Genomic DNA, 20,863 nt, shown 5'->3' with positions numbered 1-20,863 from the left:
AATAAGTAACTTCTTATTGCGACCTGGACAGTGTCTAGATCAGCCCTTTGGATTTGTCCGGCAACATGGGTATTAACCTCTAGCTGTCCGAACTTTCTATGAAGCTCCTCAAGGATTTTTCCCAGGTGCCTGAGTCTCAACATGATGGAGTTTGGTTTAGATGCCTCCATCTCTCGTCAAGAAATCTGCAAGAATATTTTCATGATATTTTATAACGACAATATATAGCAATAATATTAGCATTCAACTTGCCATCTATAATACAAGCTTTCTCTATTTTCGACTCTAGTTTATTTTTTAAGAAAGACTTCAGATTTGTATTATTAACTTTTAAAGTAAATTCTTTAGCAAGTAAAAATAAAGGCCATTTCATAAAAGCCTTCCAAATCACAAAGAATTCTTTCTTGTTGATGTGTCAAACTTTGGCTTGTTGTTCTGAGAACAACCCTTCTGTATATCTACAAGGTTTTTTCCTGTAGTTGTTTTTTTCATGAGCACTGTTGCCCATCTAAAATCATTGGCGTCTGTGTAGACTACCAATTCATCCCCGTCTTGTGGTATAGCAAGTTTTGGTAGGTTACTGCAAACCTGTTTCAGCTCACGAACCCTTTTTGTGTGGATTTCTTCCCATTTCCACTTTGAACTCTCTATTTCTTTCAAAAGTAGTCGAAAATCCTTTCTGTATCTTGCAAGATCCTTAATGAAGATTCCTGCAAAATTAACAACTCCAAAGAAGCTCTACAAATGCTTCTTGTCTTTGAGCAAATCTAGAAAAATGCGGATTTTCTCCATACTATGGTCCTGTAACTCAATTCCTGTTTCGTCATTAAGAATCCATAAAAATTCAATCTTATTGACAGTAATAGTAGCTTTCTTTTAAGAAAGTACTAAACCTTCTCTATATCAAGCATCAAAAAATATCTCAAGATGTTTAATGTGTTCTTTCATATTTTTTGATGCAATCAATATATCGTCAATATAGACAAATATGACTTCGAAGTAATCTTTAAAAAGATTATCCATTTTTCTTTAAAATATCTGGGTTGCGTTAGCTAAACCCATTGGAAGCGCATTCCAGATATATTGTCCCTGCGGTGTGGAGAATGCAGTAAATTTCTTTTATTCACTCTCCATCTTAATCTGATACAAATCAGATTTGCAATCGAATTTAGAAAACACTTTTGCTCCTTTAATGCAATCAATTAAGGATCCTCTACTACGAATGTAATAACCATCAAACTCTAATATCTTATTAATGCCTTGATAGTTAATTACTAATCTGGGCTTACCTCTCTTACTCTCACTATGATTTCTTACCAGAAATCCAGGGCTGTTGTAGGTAGAGATTCCAGGCTCGATGAGTCCAAGGCCGATATGCTCTTTGATAATTATCTGCATATGTTTTTTGTCGATATGCTCTTTGATAATTATCTGCATATGTTTTTTGTCTTCCATGTTCATCTGGTTAGGTTTGTATCGAAAGTACTCGTACTTGCATTCTTCCTTGAGCTTTAGAGTAGCTTCGATCTTGTTCCTATCCCACCATACCAGAGGATTTTCACTGAAGTTCATTTAGATGAGCCTCTTAACATTCTTAAGGGAAAGCCTGCTTTCCTTGATGATATCTAGCGATTTCATTTCCAGTAGTGCTTCTTTAAGGTTCATAATTTCCTCCTCGGATTCCTTATGTCGATTTCATTTCCAGTAGTGCTTCTTTAAGGTTCATAATTTCCTCCTCGGATTCCTTATGTATTGTTGCCTGAAAGAAAAAAGAACTATACCAAATTTCCTCTTATCCTGTATTTTTGGATGAGTTAATCTAGCATAAAAATCACCATGTTTGCTGCGAAAATTTTATTGGCATTATCCTGTTAAATGCATTTTCTCTTTGCAAGATTAACAGTTAGTGGTAAAGATTAACAGATTCTTTTGATTATCCTGCATATATCTCGCAAATGTTTGGACAAGATTGTTACCTAGCAAGATATCAGCACCTGTATCATTAAAGTAAATAGGAGGTGTTTTTATCCGTAACTAGGGCGATCTGAATGCTCCTTCGACCATGATCTTGGCTTCTCGTATTTCCTTATTGAGTATCAGGATTTTTTGTGAAAAATCCCTTCCTGCAATAATGGGTAAGGTTTTCCTTGCTTCTTTAGGGAAAACTCCTGGCTTTGCCGTGAAAATTCCTGATCCTGAATCAACATAAGCTGAGAAATATTATGTTTTATATAGATCATACAACATACCATCAAGACTGAATTCCATTTCGTTACCTTTTGTTCCCCATGGTTTATGGTCTTCTAGGAAACTTAACCCCAAAGTCATACACCCATTTTCTCGTCCCACAACACCTGCAACTAGAATTTAATGGCCTGCTATTTTGTAACATGCCTTCATATTTTCCAACAAAAGGTTGCTATAAATGATATAAGTCATCACAAGAAAAAAATTTTCTTTCTTAGTGATGTCAAATATTACTTGTATTTCTTTCCATCCTTCAGGGTATCTAAATTTGTCAAATATTACTTGTATTTCTTTCCATCCTTCAGGGTATCTAAATTTTACGTTATCTACCCTAATCTCTTGACGAGTTAAAGCCTTTACTAACTCTTTCTCCTTTCCTTTGTAACCTGTAATCCTATCTTCCGAAAAGGACATCAGACTACTAAACTCAATTCTAGAGCTAAGTGTTCTATCTAGAATTGGGTGATCTTTTATGATGATATCAACACCACCTATTCTAGGTATCCTGATAGGATCTGGTGTCAGTACCTTGGCGAAATCCTTGAAAATTCTAGGAATCTCAATATACTCTTTCCTAAGAAACAAATATGAATGATGCGTATTGCCTAAGAAACAAATATGAATGATGCGTATTGGAAAGGACATAATGCAATTCTATAAGTTATAGAATACAGTTTATTCCTTTTTTCATTAAATCTTTTCTTTTAAAATCTTGATGAAGGGTTAAGACTCAACTGAAATCTTGGTTTGCAAGGTTGTATGCAATCCTAGGATGAATGTCAAACATTAATTTTCCTGCATACAAATTACCTATCATTGTTCAAAGACAATCATCCCTTAAGTTATTGATTCTTCTATCCATTATAGATAAATGTATTTCTGAATCAATTCCTTCTTTAAAAGTTGTTTTTATTACTACTTCAATAGTTCCTATGTGAATCTATTTCATAGTAAAAGCTACTTGTTCTCTAAGCTTACTTAATTCTTCAAGAATCTCTTCTTTAGGAATTAATTGCATCTCCATCACATTACCAATAAGTTCCATAGGTATAGCAAACTCACTTGAACTTACTTTTTAGATTATGTGAAACTTTCTTTGGTTCAGTCCTATCTGGTTCAGGACTTTCCCAATTCCTTCAATTCTAAATCCATCATATGGGCTGAGGTTGAAATCTTATCTCATGATTCTTTCCATAGTTTGTTGAACACCGTCATTCTGGAAAAGAATCCTGATAGGCTTTAGGAAGTTTGAAGCCTATCTCCTTCGTTGTAATTATTCTGACTGGTTGAAGATCCAACCGAATCAGTTTTTATCTCTTCTTCATAGACGCTTTCGTCTGACGGAAGATCTTCGAATTGGTAAATGGGTACCAAATCTCCATAGTAGACTGCATCCAAGATGTCATCCATAGCTTCAAATATTCGTCATACACCACGTTTCTGAAGGCAGTCGGGGGATATATGTCATTTTGCTCTGCAGGACCAGCAATTGCAGTCTTTGAAACTTTCATTGACTCGGGTATGGGCTCGTCCGAAAGTTCTTCTTGTAGGGGTTCTTTCAGTAGATCTTGCATCTGTTCGTCTAGATCCTTAGGATGAAGCCCTTGTTGGTGTTGTTCTCTGTCCATATTTGTATGTTCTAGCTTTGGACTTGGACCACCATGTTCTCCGCTGGGAAAAGGATCTTCTGGAACTCATGGGGTAGGAGTCACTACTTTGCTTCCTCCTTCTCCTTGGCTCGCTTGATTCTCCTATAATAGTTGATAAATCATTGTTCACAATAGAGAGGAGTTTGTTTGATTTACCTCTCAGTCTTTTCATGTTCTTCTGGATGAATGCTTGATAACACCAATCCTTCAGTTTGTCTTTAAGGAAAGACATTATTCGCGCCACTGAATCTAGTTGTCCTTCAGGTACTTTGTATGATCAACATTTCCCTCCATAGACTGCATATCTTTGCGAAGTATATATTGGAGCTGCTACTTCTGTTGCTACTCCACTTTGGAAAAAATACTTGCGGAACTAATAGATATATTCATCTACTGCGTAGATACTTCTTAATTCAAGGTTGAAGAGAACCTGTGCATATTCTCAAGCTTTTCCTGCTCTACTTCCTTCGAAGTATCCATATCCGTTGAAGTGTATCTTGATAAACCTTCGTAGCTGGTTTGCTATCGGGCCTTTCCAATCTCCGACAAGGATACTAGCTTTTGTATCTTCTAGGGTATTGTCCCATTTGATCTTTACAAATCCCTCCAAGCTCAACTCAACAAGTTTTATTAAGTTTTTCTTGTCGAGCTCTAGGGTAGTTACTGCTATCTTGATGGCTGCAACCCATTCATCTATCAACTTCTTGGTATTTCGAAAATCAATAATATCTAGGTTAAGCGCCGTATGGATGTAAGGGCTGGAGCATGGTCTTTGCCTAAGGTGTATTTAAAGGCATTCTCTTTGCATTTCTTCTTGAATTTTCCTTTAGCTTGATTCCCATAAGTATTGGAGTGGCATTAGTGTGGAAATCCACACTTTCTCTCATCGGTTGATCCTATGGAGGATCATTAGAACATTTACTTCCCTGTTAGAGATCTTGTCCACTTCTGGCTCAATGATTCTATTTCCAAAGGTATATGGATTAACCTATATCCACAGTCTTGAACTGTCTTTTGTATCAACCAATTTAGTCATACAAATTTTGCATAGATTTTATCCTTAATTTATCCTAATTAATGACTCTTTTAATAATAAAGGCTAATAGTCCATTCTAATGATCTAAGTACAATATAAACGAATAATTTTTTTAAAAAATCTAGACTCTTATACCATTTTGGGAGAGCATTAGTTAAGAGATGCAAAATGAATGGATATGTATGTATGGACTCAAATTGTTCTTGAAAAGCTGTGTAGAGGTGAAATTGTTCGAAATTAGGCTAAATGACTAAAATTAAGCAATTTTAAAAATTAATAGACTAAAACTAAAATGAGTAATTTTAAAGGACTAAAGTTCATAACAGACAAACTTAAAATACTAAACAAATAATTTTTCCTTTAAGAAGTATTAGAAAATCTTATTTGAGAAATATTATATTTGTTATAAAAGAATATGAGATTTTTTTAAACAATTTAATACATGGATATTATAGAGAATGATAGTAATAAAAATATGAGGGACTTTGCAAAATAAACTGCTATGAGTTAATTGATAAATTGGTATATACCTAAAAAGCTAGAATGTCTAGTTATTTAGAAGAAAATATATGATTATTATTTAATATAATTAGAATTTACAATTTTCTCAGTATATTGAATATATGTATTATAATTTATAATAGGACATGAAGATAAAGTAGAAGGTTGACCAACTTCTTTTAAGTTATTAAATAGGTCATTTCTTTTGGCATAGGATGTGAATTTTCGTCTTGAATAGCCGCCAACATGAATGTGTTGGCTCCGACATTTTGTAAAGCAAGAGAGCTGCTTGTTTTATGATTTGTTTAACCAAATTACAAACATTGTGGATTTATGTACATGATGTGCTCTACTTTGGCAGAAGTCAAACTAGAAAACTTGTGGACAAGAACTTTTGTGGGAATTCTAGTTCTAAATATCAATGAAGTTGGTACTTATAATTAGCAATTTTGTGTAAATAAATATGTTGTTCTATTTGGTAAAAATTTGTACAAAAAGATAACACTCCATCCATATAAAATAGACTTATCACTTATATATACATCTTGAGTTGATCTTATTCCGCCCTGTAGTTCGACCAAGTGATGCTCAACAACAAGGCTCCAAACCGTCTCATAATTGCATTATAAAGATTATTGAAACTACGCTCCTAAAACCACATAAACTAAACATATTAGTTCCTGCAACGTCAGAAGTTTTTTTATGTTTATTCGTAACATAGAGATGATTTTTTATATTAAAAATTTCATAGGAGGATTTTTGATATTTTTGTATATCACAGGGGGTCAAAATGGATTTAACCCTGTATGAAAGTTAAGTATTTTACTTAAGAAATCACCATGCACACAGAAGCACACATACGTATCCCATTAGTTACACAAACACACTCTCTCGGAAAGATAAGACTGAGGTACGGAATTTGATAATAATTTATTAATTAATCTATACAATTATATTATTTGGTTAGTACATTTATTAAATATACTTTATACTATCTGATTTAATGTTTAATTAGAAAGTTTAAAAATTTTATTTGTAAATTAGTAAGTGAATAAATATCATGAGAAAATTATTTTTTCGTCCTTCAATTTTTACCCTCTATTAGATTTTGTTTTGTAAGTATGTTCCTTAACTAATTAGTCCTGTAAGTTTATGAATTTCTTTATTGTACATAATGTTTGCTGCAACTCATGTTTTTCCCTTCATGAACCAAGGGAAAACATCGTTGGAATCATATGGAATTTCTGGAGAATTAGTTCAGTTCTATACATATGCTACAAAAATTTGTTGTTTTGTTGTACAGAGTTGTGTATCTCATCCATATTTTCCTCGGCAGCTGAAGGATTTTCCAAAGGTTTAGCGCAACCCATTTTGAGGAAAGATCATACTAGATGAATACAGAATGGAGTATTTATAGTCGAATCACATATTTCAATAATCGCATAAAAAGAGTATTCATGTTGAATTAAACGATCACTATTATCGAAAACAAAAGAATTATCAACTTTATTAACAGAGCGATACACACACTCTCATTGTTCTACGAAAACATAACATTTGTTCCATTTACACAAAATAGATTGATTGACAGTTGAGTTGATCTTATCACTCATCAGCTTCGACAAAACTTGTAAGTTATTGCAACAGAAGACTTAGGTGGTGTATATATTATAAACTTAGATACAAAGAATCAACCTTAGTCTTCTTTAATGCTGCTTGAATCACATAATTTCCAAACTGAGCAAGTCGAAAAGCTGCTCCCGGGCAGTTTACTATCTCTGCAGCCACTCTGATAATCCCATTGTTCGAAGCTTCTATGCATTTCTCTACCACAAGGCTTCCTTCTTTTCTCACCGCTAGTCGTATAAATTAATTTTGCAGGCAATCCATTATTTTATTTGTAATGTTCCCATTTCTGAGGCTTAGGACATTTTGTACAACGTAGTTCCTAAAAATAATTAGCCCCATCAGATATATATATTTTGTACAACGTAGTTCCTAAAAATAATTAGCCCCATCAGATATATATCATTCATTATGAGTTAAAAATAAAAAATCCCATGGAAACTAAATCTACAATATGCACTTAATTATTACCTGAATGGATCATACAAAAGAAAGTCCGATACATCAGCTATGTGATTGAGAAGCTTAACTCTTTGATCTCCACCGATGTGGGCTATGCAGTCATTCAATGATGTGCATCCAACTTTGTGTACGGCCAAATCTTGGAAATGCAATATTGCTTTTTGATAAAGCACCTGTGACCTTGCTCGAATTTTGCGACCTCAAGGGTTGACCTCTCGATTAAATGCTAACTCCACCAAGATCGAGTATTGGGTTCTTATGAATGAAATACGAACGTGAAGCTCGTCGGGTGTGTCCCGAGCAACGACCCTCCAACGCTCAAGTTAGTGGTGATCGAGGTAAAAATGTGCGATTAGAACAAAATAGGTCAAAAAAGTAATGTTTCAGTTACCTTGAAATATGGCATCTTGGGCTATTTATAGGACCTATGTGGATACTGTTATACGGGCCACATATCAGCATCCTATTATCAATCATTCTTGATCGGACGGCTCTCGTGCCGGCGTCGTCGTATCGGGTACGAATCTATGTCGGGGGTTATCTGACCCGTTTCTAAGAGTGCACGGGTCTAATCTAACGCAATGACTGAATTACCCTTTATTAAGTGTATTTTTGTATTCCGCGTAAAAAGTGGGTTTCACCCATCATTACTCCCCACTTATTCAAAGTTCAATTTATTGCTCTTTGAAGAAGTAGAACAGTTGCATCCGCCGATCATGTCAGAGCCACCTCCACGTGTCTTCATCTTGGCCCCCCGTAGGCGGCGCGCCTTTCCAAGTCGTGCTCCATATAAATACTCAAGTCATTCAAATTTCAGTCTTACCTACTGTTAAGCGTTCGACCTGGCTGTCAAGAGCTCGATCTTGACCAGCAGTTTCTCGAGCCATATCGTTCTCAAGATACGATGTCTTCCAACTTTAGCTCAAATTCCGGTTCGAGTTCTAACTCTGGCTCGGGTTCTTCGGCAACTTCCCCAAGGTTTGACGACCCCAATATACCTGTAGTTGCACCTAGTTTTCCCATAGAAGACAAGAAACCCTCTAAATCTAAGAAATCCCAAAAATCAAAACATATCTCGTGTTATCCTGTTGGTCCTTCGACCTTTGAAAATTTTCAGATAGAATGAATAAAAATTCTTGGGAGGCAATAGTTAGTGTTGTCAAACTTCCTGGCCATAAGATTAGAGAACGATACTTCATACCCCATGATTACGAGATTATAGTTCCTAGGTCTTTCGACCGAATGCATCGACCTCCGTTGGGTTTCTGTGCTTTTTCCCTTCAGCATTTCGACGCGGGTCTGAGACTTCCTTTAGCTCCTCCGGTAGCCTCCATTCTTCACCAATTACTCCTTAGTCTTATGCAATTGTCTCCTAACTCTTTTAGCCACATAATTCTTTTCATCATAATAATGAAGGTTTTACGCCTCGCACCCAGTTTTTGACAATTTCTGGTCGTGGTATGCATTTACTAACTTCTAAAAGATCGAGAGGTAGAGGTTTCTTTCATTTATCTGCTAAGAGAGACTGTAGATACCTTGAAACGTTGAAATCTAATCTTGGGCCTTGGCGAAAAAAATATATTTTTATTCCTCCTTCCCCTGGTCAAGTATGGCCTCTTTGTTTAGAGTGGAGTACGTACAAACCTGTACCAAAAATACCGCCTATCGGTACGATCCGAAGAGTCTTCTAATAGAAGAGGTGCTATGGCTCGCTCGTCTTTCTCCAGCACCCCTCCACGTCAAGGATTCCTTAGGTGATCTTCCTGCCCTTCTGAGTAGCATATTCCATTCTCATCTTACTAGTAACTTTGTTCACATTTTACTCTTTCTTGCAAACGAAATAGTTATGAATTCAAGGAGCACATTGCGAATTCAAGCCTTGTAGAATAAACCTGAGGCTCAGCGGGTCGCTCCCCCTACAAATACGTCAATCATCACCTGCTCGTGGATCACACTCAATGAGCCCCAGCCATCCCGAGCCCACTGTAGTTGATAGTGAAGAGACCCTCCCTTCACCCATTCCTAACGAGCAGAACTCTCCCTCAAGGGCATCCGAGGATTTGGGACCTGGGGAAGAGGTTGGCGCAGATGGAGCCAACTAAGCTGATGAAGGAACTAATTCAAAAAAGCGCAAGAGGGACCATCATAAGCATAAGGGTAAAAGTCACAAACACCGATCCGGATCATCCAAGTCTTCGAAATCATCAAAGTCATCCAAATCGAGTAAGAGTAGTAAATCTCGATCTGAGAGCAGGATGGCCAAAGAAGTTGTTGACCTAACCGAAGAGCAAGTAAATTGCCAGATGCTTCAAGAAGTTACTGCCTGGTGGAAAGAGGCTCGAAAAGAATTAAAGAGCAAACATCATCCCAAATTTGAGCTGAAGGGCGAACGTTTTGTACCGAGCTGGAATATATCATCGAGAAGTTCTATGTTGTACGGGGAACCTGGACAAGACTCCTAGGAACTATTTAGCAATTGCATCCTCCCCCGCGATCAGGCTTCTCTATTAATGAACCCGCATACTCGGCTAGAAGAGCATGGTGCTCAATCTTTAATGCAGGTGATTGAAATATCCGCCCTTGATTTTCTTTAATTTCAATTTTACATTCTGTTCTCGTATTTCGATCTTGTAGACTATTTCTTTCTACCACAACATGGCTCTAAAGTGCACAGGTTATCGTAGGAATCATATGATCGCGGAGAAGAAGGTGTGGGACCTACTAGCTCAATCTGCTAAAAGAGAAAAAACGCGAGAAGGCTCTAGTCGCAAAGGTGCAAGATCTTAAAATCTTCTTTCAGCTTATGCTGCCGAATCTTCCAAGGCCAAGGAGGACGCGTTTGTCGAAGGCAAAAAGGAAGGCTTTGCAGCTAATCGCGAGGTCAGCCATGTTGAAGGTCAGAAGGAAGGCATCCGAGCTAGTCACTCTAAAGACGTAGAAGAACGAAAGGCTGGTTGCATTACTTTAAAGGAACACCAGAAACTACTCTCCAGCTCACATTTACCGATAGCTCGCGACTTCGTGAAGACGTCCTCTTTTCAAGTTGTCGTTGAGATAAAAGTTGTCGAGTTCTTCAACAAAGGCTTCTCAATATGCAAGGCGCAACTCAATACTCTTGGGGGGTTCGCTAAAAATTTCGATCAAGAGCTCTTGAAACCCATGCTATACGGACAATTGCAGCCCTACCCTGGCGAGCCTGCTCCTGGAGATGATGAATTCTCGACCTTGTTGGACGAAATTGAGCCTTTAAAGTAGGGACCAATAAATTCTTTCATATTTTTTGCGAGGTTGATCCTATAAGGCTTGATTAGAACTTGTTTTTTGAGATTTGAACTTCTCCTTTTGCCATCACTGAACTCTATTTTTGTAGTGTATTTCTTCGTTTGATGTGAATTTATACTGTGATGTAATCTCCAATGAAATAGAAAAATGCATCACTTTCAGGTCGCAAGAGATGACGCCTCTTTTTCAGATGACATTAAAAGAAATATGTCTTTTTTGGATCGCATGATATGGTGCATCTTTTCCAGATTGCAGACAAAGTGCGTCTTTTTCAGATCGCATGATATGGTGCATCTTTTTCAGATTGCATAAATTGGATCCTTGTTCATTAGAATTAAAGTAAAAGTTGAAGCAAGATCGAGGTCATCTCTAGAACTAAATGGTCGGCCTTTCTCAGGCAAATAATTATCCTTTCTTGAATCTTGCATACAAACATGGCCTTTTTCAGGCTCAAAAGAAACAATCTTTTTTAGATCCCATATACAAGTTGATACCTTTTTCAGGCACAAAAGAAATGATCTTTTTCAGATCCCATGTACAAGTTGATGCCCTTTTTCAAGAACAAAAGAAATGATCTTTTTCAGATCCTATGTACAAGTTGACGGCTTTTTTCAAGCACCAAGGATATCATCGTGCACCAGGCGTAGAATTTCTTCAAGTTTTGAACATTCAATGGTCGCGGTAAGTTCTGTTCATGCATATCTTGCAGCTTGATCTCGACCACTTTATATGGTCCTTCCCATGATGGATCAAGTGTTCCGACACGACGAGACGCTTCAACCTTCTTCGGCACTAAATCACCTACCTGTAACTACCTCGGTCTCACTTTTCGATCATTATTTCTCATCATCATCCCCTTGTGATGTAAGATTCTCGCGTATGCTGTCTCTCTCTTCTCTTCAATTATAGTCAGATCGAAGCTTCATTCGCTTTGATTGGATTTCGGGTCGTACAACATGATCCGTTGAGACTCCTCCCCTATTTTGGTAGGAATAATGGCGCCAGTTCCATAAACCAAACAAAATGGGGTCTCACTTGTTGCAATTCGCGGGGTGGTGCGATAGGCCTAGAGAACTCTTGGTAACTCTTCGACCCACAATCCTTTAGCTTCGAGCCGCGTCTTCAAGTATTGCAAGATGGTCCTGTTAGTGACTTCCGTTTGCCCATTTGCTTGTGGATTGGCCACAGCTATAAAATGCTACTTGATCTTCAACTCCTTGCACCATTCTGTGATCTTTTTTCCTTAGAACTGAGTACCGTTATCTGAGATCAATATTCATAATATTCCGAACCTGCAAATAATGTTATTCCATATAAAGTTGATCGTCTCTTTCTCCATAATCTTGGCCACAGCATCAGCTTCTACCCACTTCGAAAAATATTCCACTGCTACAATGATGAATTTTTTCTGAGCTTGAGCTGGGGGCCCACTTCGAAAAATATTCCACTGCTACAATGATGAATTTTTTCTGAGCTTGAGCTGGGGGAAATGGTCCCACGATGTCTATTCCCCACTTATCGAAAGCGCAAGCTATCTTGATCGGTTCCATTGGGGTCGTGGGCTGATGTATCAAGGATGCGTACCTTTGACAGCTATCACATTTCTTCATGGACTTCCTTGCATCTTTCATCATTATGAGCCAAAAATAACCCTGTCTAGTGATCTTTTAGGCTAGCAACCTTGCCCCAAAATGGTTCCCACAACATCCCTCATGGATTTTTTTCATCACATATTCAGCCCTTTCTTCGTTCAAACATTTTAGCAATGATCCATCTACAATTCTCTTATATAACTTGTCAGATACAATCGTAAAGCGTGCAACTTGGAATTTCAATCTTCTTGCTCGAATGGGATTATTAGGTAGAATGCCCTCTTCGAGATACTTTACGATCTTGTCCTTCCAAGACTTGGATTCAGATACCACTTCAACATTTAGCCCCTCCGTAATCATCGTCTTCTCTTGTACTATCACTGTGAATTTGCAATCCTTTATGCCTGACATCGCTGCTCCAAATTTAGACAATACATTTTCCTTATCATTTTCAGTGCTGTGGGACTTATTGAATTGCGCAACTATCAAACTTATCTATCCACGTTTTTGTGATCTCCCTGTATGAGGTAACTGTTCTATCTCGCGTCTCGTACGTTCCTTCCATCTGCAGTGCGACCAGTTGTGAGTGTGTAAAGACTTCCAATTTTCTAGCTCCTGCTTCATGCGCTAACTCCAATCCTAAAATCAGGGCCTCATACTGGGCCTCATTATTGGTGACAGGCAAGGATAATCTTGCTGCCACTTCGATCTCAACCCCCTCGGGCCCCTGAATCCAAATTCCCGCCCCTCAATTGTTAGCATTGGAGGAGCCATCCACATGCAGCATCCACTTATGATTCTGTTATCCAATAATTCGATCATGAAGTCTACCAAAATCTGTACCTTTTGCGCGGCTCTTGTCTGCTAATCAATTTCGTACTCCTCTAATTCTACGACCCATTTTATGAATTTTCCTGATGCCTCAAGTAGTGACATTACATGCTTCAATGGATGATTCGTAAGCACAATTATTCTATGGGACTGAAAATAAGGGCACGGTTTTCTCGCTTTCACGACCAATGCTAGTGCCAATTTTTCCATTTCAAAGTACCTCATCTCGACCCCCTGCAACTTTTTGCTAACATAACAGATAGGATTCTAGTTTCCTTCCTCTTTGCATACTAATACTGAATTGACCGCGCTCTCCGAGACGGCCAAATATAGGAAGAGAACTTCGCCCTCTTTAGGGTTGGCCAACAATGGGGGCTTCGTCAGATAATTTTTGAGATCCTGCAAAGCTCTTTCACATTTTTCGTTGCACTCAAAGTTTTTAGTCTTCCTCAATACTTTAAAAAATGGCATATTTCTATCAGCAAATCTGGAAATAAAGCAATTTAAGGATGCGATCTTACTTGTGAGTTTCGGCAACTCCTTGACCATGGTCGGCGATCGCAAGTTCATGATGGCCTTGATCATTTCTGGGTTACTTCGATTCCGCGTTCACTGACCATATATCTCAGAAAGTTTCTGCCTCTTACTCGAGATGTTCATTTGTCTGGGTTCAACTTCATACCGTAGGATCTCATTGTTGTGAACGCCTACTTAAGATGTTCGAGGTGACTGTCCGATCTCTTGCTCTTCACCAGTATATCGTCCGTGTAGACTTTCATCGTTTTGTCTATGAGATCGTGGGACATCTTGTTCACCAATCACTGATAATCAGCCCCTGCATTTTTCAAACTAAAGGGTATCACATTATAACAGTAAATGCCACCATCATAAATAGAAGAAGTTTTATCGCGAACTTCTTTTGCCATGTAGATCTGGTGGTACCCCTGATAAGTGTCCATCATCAAAAACATTTCATATCCAGCCGTAGAGTAGACCATTATGTCAATCCTGGGTAAAGGATAAGGGTCCTTAGGGCATGCTTTATTAGATCCGTAAAATCCATGCACATACACCATTTTTTCGATGCTTTTGGAACGACTACAACATTCGAGAGCCCATCTATGTATTAAATCTCAGATACATACCCTGCCTTCAGCAGTTTGCTCACCTTCTGCTCAATAGTCCCATATTTTTTCCATCACAAATGACCTCTTTTTCTACTGCATCAGTCGCACTGTCGGATCCACATTAAGCCTATGCACGATTAACTCCGGGTTGATACCTCTAAAATCCAAGGGACTCCAAGCAAACATATCCACATTCTCTCTCAAGAGTTCGATCATTGAAGTCTCCAATCCTCCCATGCATGACCCTATTCGGGTGGTCCTACTAGGATCTCCTTCAACGAGCTCTACCAACTTGTACTCCTCACTAGGTTTCATATGATCAGCTTCATAAGGTCGAGACTCGGGACTCTCCTCAGCCTTCCTCTTCTTCCCCTCTGGTCCCCCTTTCATTGTGAGATTGTAGCATTTCCTTGCTTCCTTTTGGTCGCATGACACTTCACCCACCCCATTTTCCGTCGGACACTTCATCTTGATGTGATATGTTGAAACGACTGCTTGAAAAGAATTCAACCCCGGTCTTCCCAATATCACATTATAAGCAAATGGGGTGTCCACCACCAAGAATTTAACCATCAGAGTCCGACGTCGAGGTTCGACCCCTATGGAGACGGGCAATTCTATCATGCCCAATGATGCGATCTCGCTGCCCCGGAATCCCACAAGTGGGGTCCTTACAGGCTCAAGTTTAGCATTTCCAAGCCCCATCTTATCTATCACATCCTTGAAGATAATGTCCGCTGAGCTCACGCTATCTACCAGTACTTTGTGCACAGTGAAATTTGCTATATCCATCTTAATGACCATTGGATCGTTCGGCGATCCTACGTCCTGAGGCTTATCCTTACTGCTGAAGGAGATTTCCTCTTCCTCCTTTACATTCAGTACAAACTCACACCTCGTATTCGACCCTGTGGCCCTCTCATATCTCTTTCTTGCTTGTTGGGAATTACCTGCACTCGAGCCTCCTGCTATTGTGTAAATTACCCCTTTAGTCCAAGCGTTATCCCTGTTTGTCGGTCCTTTCTCTGCCCTCGCGGAACCTGGATTGCGATCTGGGCTCCTCGATCTGCTCCTTCTGGGATCGTCTTTCCTCATCTTACAATCATTCAATAATCGATCTCTGAAATAGCCCTGCCTTACTAACCTCTCAATTTCGTCTTTTAATTGAAAGCACTTCTCTATGTCATGTTCCCTTTCTCGATGGAACCCGCAGAATTTGTTAGAGAACTATTTCGACGGTGTATACCTGGTATTTTAGTGATAATTTTTGAAACAATAGGTTCAAATTAACCAGGGGGCGGTATGATTATTTATTCGTAACATAGGGGTGCACTTTTATATTAAAAATTTCATAGGGGGATTTATTATACTTTTGTATATCACAGGGGGACAAAATAAATTTAACCTTATATAAAAGCTAAGTATTTTATTTAAGAAATCACCATGCACACAAGGAAACATACATATCCCTTAAGTTACACAAACACACTCTCAGAAAGATAAGACTGAAGTACGAAATTTGATTTTAATTTGTTAAATAATCTATACAATTATATTATTTGGTTAGTACGTTTATTGAATATACTTTATAATATCTGATTTAATGTTTAAATTAGAAAGTTAATAAATTTGATTATTTGTTAATTAGTAAGTGAATAAATATCATGAGAAAATTATTTTTTTCATCCTTTAATTTTACCCTCTATTAGATTTAATTTTGTAAGTATGTTCATTATCTAATTAGTCCAGTAAATTTATGAATTTCTTTATTGTACATGATGTTTGTTGCAACTTATGTTTTCCCAATGTTACATTTGATTATATGCGCATACAATGAGGACGGTTACAATAGGAACAATTTTTATATTGATCGTACATTTGATTATATGCGCATACAATGAGGACGGTTACAATAGGAACAATTTTTATATTGATCGTAGCTATTTCAAATGGGTTAGGAACGATTTTCGCTATTTATAAATATTCCTAAATAGAACAAATATTTTTAAGAAAATATTTAATTAATCAGAAATTTATACAGGGATTATTTACAAATGTCTGATTACAGAAACACTGAACTTTCAATCATAATTATTGTCCTCTTGGAAGGCTATGGTGATATTACTTTTCAATTATATGTAAATGGTGAATAGTCTCAAATTAAATATATATTCAGATTTAATGGTGATGTGGCGGCTTGAAATGATTTCAAGCGGAATGCCACAATGGTTTTCATCATAGAAGTCAAATGTATAGTGACTTTAATAGTTGCTCAGGAAGTGTTTGGATGAAAACCACATCCAATGATTCAGTGTGAAATCTAGCACGGCCAAACCAGTAGTTACTTGTTGTATAAAAACTAGGCAATGGAACAAGTAAAAGGGTCGAGATCTCATCACATATCCAAGGAATATTCTTAGACACTACCATCAATTTGAAACGATGGTAGGAAGAGATGACATGCGGTTGGGACCGCGTCATTTCGGCAGAAAATATGGTAGACCCGTAGGACTGAGCTGGTATCGCAGATTGCTCACTCAGATATGTTTGAGGGATATGGGTGATTGGCTTTAGGTCAAATGGGAGATTTTTAGAATAGGTGACCAGAAACCCAATCGGATTGGAGGTTTTGTGAACCATTTACCAATCTTTATGAATGTGATAATATCTTGGTGAATGTAGTAAGCATTCATCCGTGGCACCATGTGTTTGTTGTGCTTACTATTTACGTTGAACAGTATTTTTAATGTCACAATAAATGCCCACAGACCAATTGAATAACCCATGTAGTTGGGTTGCGCATTGGATGATAGCTAAGAAACCAACTTCTAAAGGTTGGTCTGAAATGTTCTAAGTCGAAGACCTCGGGACTAAACTAGCACTAAGTATTGCATTTATTGGATGAGTGTCGTATTTCATCGGCAACAGACGTGGGATGTCTATCCAATTTTAGTGGATTAGTTGATAACGTTATTAACCGATCGAACTGACTCGTGGGAATCATCAAATGGAAGCCTTAGAGGCTTGATTTGTGTGACTTGAATTCCCCGCTTCGATAATGCAGCATCAGTCCTTAGACTTGTGGAATCATGGTAGTAGCACGCATATGATGGCTATATCTTGGATCTGGCGAGAGATGACTTTATCTTCAATGTGGTCGTTATAAGCTTTGTCCAGTTTAGTCAGAACATGTATTGAGGACGGTGGATATATCTCTTATGCACTCTGAGATGGTTTAGACTCTCTAAGTCTATGGGCATATCGACTAGTTGAATAGGTAATGATTTTTGTATCGATCAATAGAGTAAAAGCATCTCAAGTATTCAATATAGTTGTTGGTGCAGGATGGGAGCTGACGCCCAATTCCTGCCCTAGACTAAGGCCGAGAGATGATCGATGGTCGATGGAAGGACTAAACTGGTATGGAACTCAAGAGCCTAAATGTTCACGGCAACATTCACCTAGTCTGTAGTGTCATGTCCTGTTGCTAGACGGCCAACCATAGTGACGGGCATTTTCAATTAATGGTTAATTGGAAATAATTAATTAAATTAAATTAAATTAATTATTTGTGTTGGACACAATGCCCAAGTCTAGGTGAGGATGAACCTAGAGAGTCATACACAAATTACTATGGAATTGGTGGAATTAATTTTGAATTAATTTAATTAGATTAATTTATTTTTGAACTTAATACCTTTAAATTAATTGGATTAATTAATTAAGTTTGTCTTAGTTAATGGATCAATTAAAATTAGAGGAGTTCTAATTTAGATCCTAAAGTGAATGAAAGAGGAATGAAAAGGGAAACAACGCACGTTGCTGTTCATCTAAAGAAACAAAAGGTAAAGTTTCACTTTATATTTTTGTGCCTTTTGTTTCATCCTCTAGCTGCGTCTAGCATGCTTATATAATTATTATTATGCTTTTGACAAACACTGAACAATCGGGAATTTCAAACAGAATACCCTTTTGAATCGTTTTAATTCATTTTATTTCAATTTCTGCGGCGTTTAAGTGCCATACCGATTCTTCCACAGAACTCATGCACAATCCCTGTGGGAGATTGTACGGTCTAAGCATAACAAGCCAACATGAGTACGTATGAATGTATTGCCCATGCAGTGCGAATCCATCCATGCACGGAACACAATCTAACATTATGAGGCTCTGTTGCAAATTCAAGACATGTCCGTTCAAAATGCCTCCATGCCTCTGAAGCACACAACCTCTGCAGGTGAGAGGTAATCGACAGGTACTAAGAATGGCATACGAGGTATTCTTGCAGTTAGGATATCACTCTCTGGTCGGCTTGTACCTCGCTTCTCCACAAAACTTGCAGTAGTTCAGATCAATGTCGTCGTTCCAATACAATACGCAGTTATTCTTACACGCATCAATCTTCTTAACAGGTAAAACCTAAGTCTCTTATCAACTTCTTCATACTATAGTAATACAGGTGGGAGAGTGTAATAGCAAGGCAATATATGAGCGGACAACTAGGATACTCGATCGTATATATGCTGAGAAATATGGCCCTCGATCTTCATATTCACCAACTCATCAACAACCCCCAATCGAGATTGGGTGTAACCGCTCCACAACGGTTGCTTAGCAACATGCACAAACACATAGGTGAAACCGATCTGCCAGCCTAAACACATAATCATAGGATGCCCCAACGTAATATAAACTAGGCACTGCATAAATAGGACATGACCTCGTACCATCATCAGGCACAACATCCTGGTTATAATAGAAGACCAGAAGCAGACTTGGTGGCCGAAAACCATCCCTGCGCTCAATCCATCTACTCAATCCTACAAAGGGGTTGTGCTGACGGCCTCAAGATACTGTTACACCCTCTCCCCGCCAAGAGAAGTGTAATTATAATATTCCGGCATAAAACCTTTCATATACAAGTTAAAATTTACATCGTATGTGGTCTTCAAAACTTCATTTTTGCACTTCTGACAAGGAACGTTCAACACAAGAGAGTCCCTAATACTAATAATGTATTCCAAATAGAGTTCTAACCATTTACCATTACTGCATTCGAACTGTCTTTGGAATGAATTTTGCAACTATTTATTTGGAACATATTTTGGCACAATTTGACAGTTTAAAAAATATAATCCATAAAAAATGGGGATCATGACATTATCTATCAGGTTCTTTTCCTACTGTGTTCCAATACCCATTCAAATATGAAACGGGCTTTGGAACGGTCTGCCGATACGTGACAAATCCCGCATTTTTTATAGTGTATTTTATTTAAATTGTGGCAACATTGTAAATATTCCAAATTTGGACACAATTTCATGTGTCATAAATACACTCATATTCCCTATTAAAGTTGTGTTTAGTTGTTGATGTTGAATTTTATTTTTTATTCTGCTTTAAATACATTCATCATATTCACTCTTTATGTATTTACACACATACACTCACACTAACTATCAAGATTCAATTTTTGTAGAAGAGAACACGGTCAAGCAATGAAAGATTTTCACAAGGAAAAAAAATAATATCTAATTGTATCTAGATTTGTGTAATGTAGAGCAATTTTGCTCAAAGTTTTAAGATGAGGAATAATTTGAATATATTTTGAAGTTATTAGAGGTTGCTTTAATTTCTTATTCTTTTTATTAACTTGTACTTCATTGATATCCACTAGGTAAATCATGAAAGAAACAATCTTTATAAAAAATAGAGGATCTTGCACTTATATTGCACATTTAACTTGAATTTAAAGAAAAATATTTTATAAGTTAAATCTTATAAGTTTAGGAATAAAATTTGACTTATAAGTTAAATTCTAATTAAAGCGAAAGGATTTTATTAACGTAAAACTTTCACAAATTTGGTATTTTTATCATGGGTTACTTATTAACTAAAGTAGACATTTAAATTTGTGATATATATGTGTTGCTTTTTGGATTTTTCCAATATATGATGACTCAAAAAAATTCTTTTTAGTGCAAAGTTCGAAAAAGATGGAAGATTTAAATATACTGTAACTTATTGGGATGGAAATTATTTCTGTAGCACAAGGTGTTGGTAATTTTGATTCTGCATGAAATTAATTTATAAAAATAAAATTACAATTTAATTGGGTTATGTGCAAATCACGTAGAATTTTAGATCAAATTAGCGGAAGAAATACTAAAATTGCTAAATTGTATGACCAAATTAAAAAAATCAATTCGTACAAGATAAAAAATATCAACTCCTAAATTGCAAAACTAAGATTGTAATTTTCTCAATTAATTATGTGCATCCGTACACAGTGAAAATTGCATGCCCGTACTGAAGATAGCATATGTAACGAAAGAGCATACTAACTAACTATGAACGTACAAACATATTAGTGATTCATATATTTCTAATAATTAATACAACCTCTACAGGCGAGGGTAACTGGCAAGTACCTAAGAATGGCATACGAGGTCTTCTTGCGATTAGGATTTCGCTCTCCTGTCGACTTATACATAGCTTCTCCAAAAAACT

The sequence above is a fragment of the Sesamum indicum genome, unplaced genomic scaffold, assembly GCF_000512975.1.
Source record: "Sesamum indicum cultivar Zhongzhi No. 13 unplaced genomic scaffold, S_indicum_v1.0 scaffold00095, whole genome shotgun sequence".
Lineage (NCBI taxonomy): Eukaryota > Viridiplantae > Streptophyta > Magnoliopsida > Lamiales > Pedaliaceae > Sesamum > Sesamum indicum.
This window is presented reverse-complemented; position numbering follows the sequence as displayed.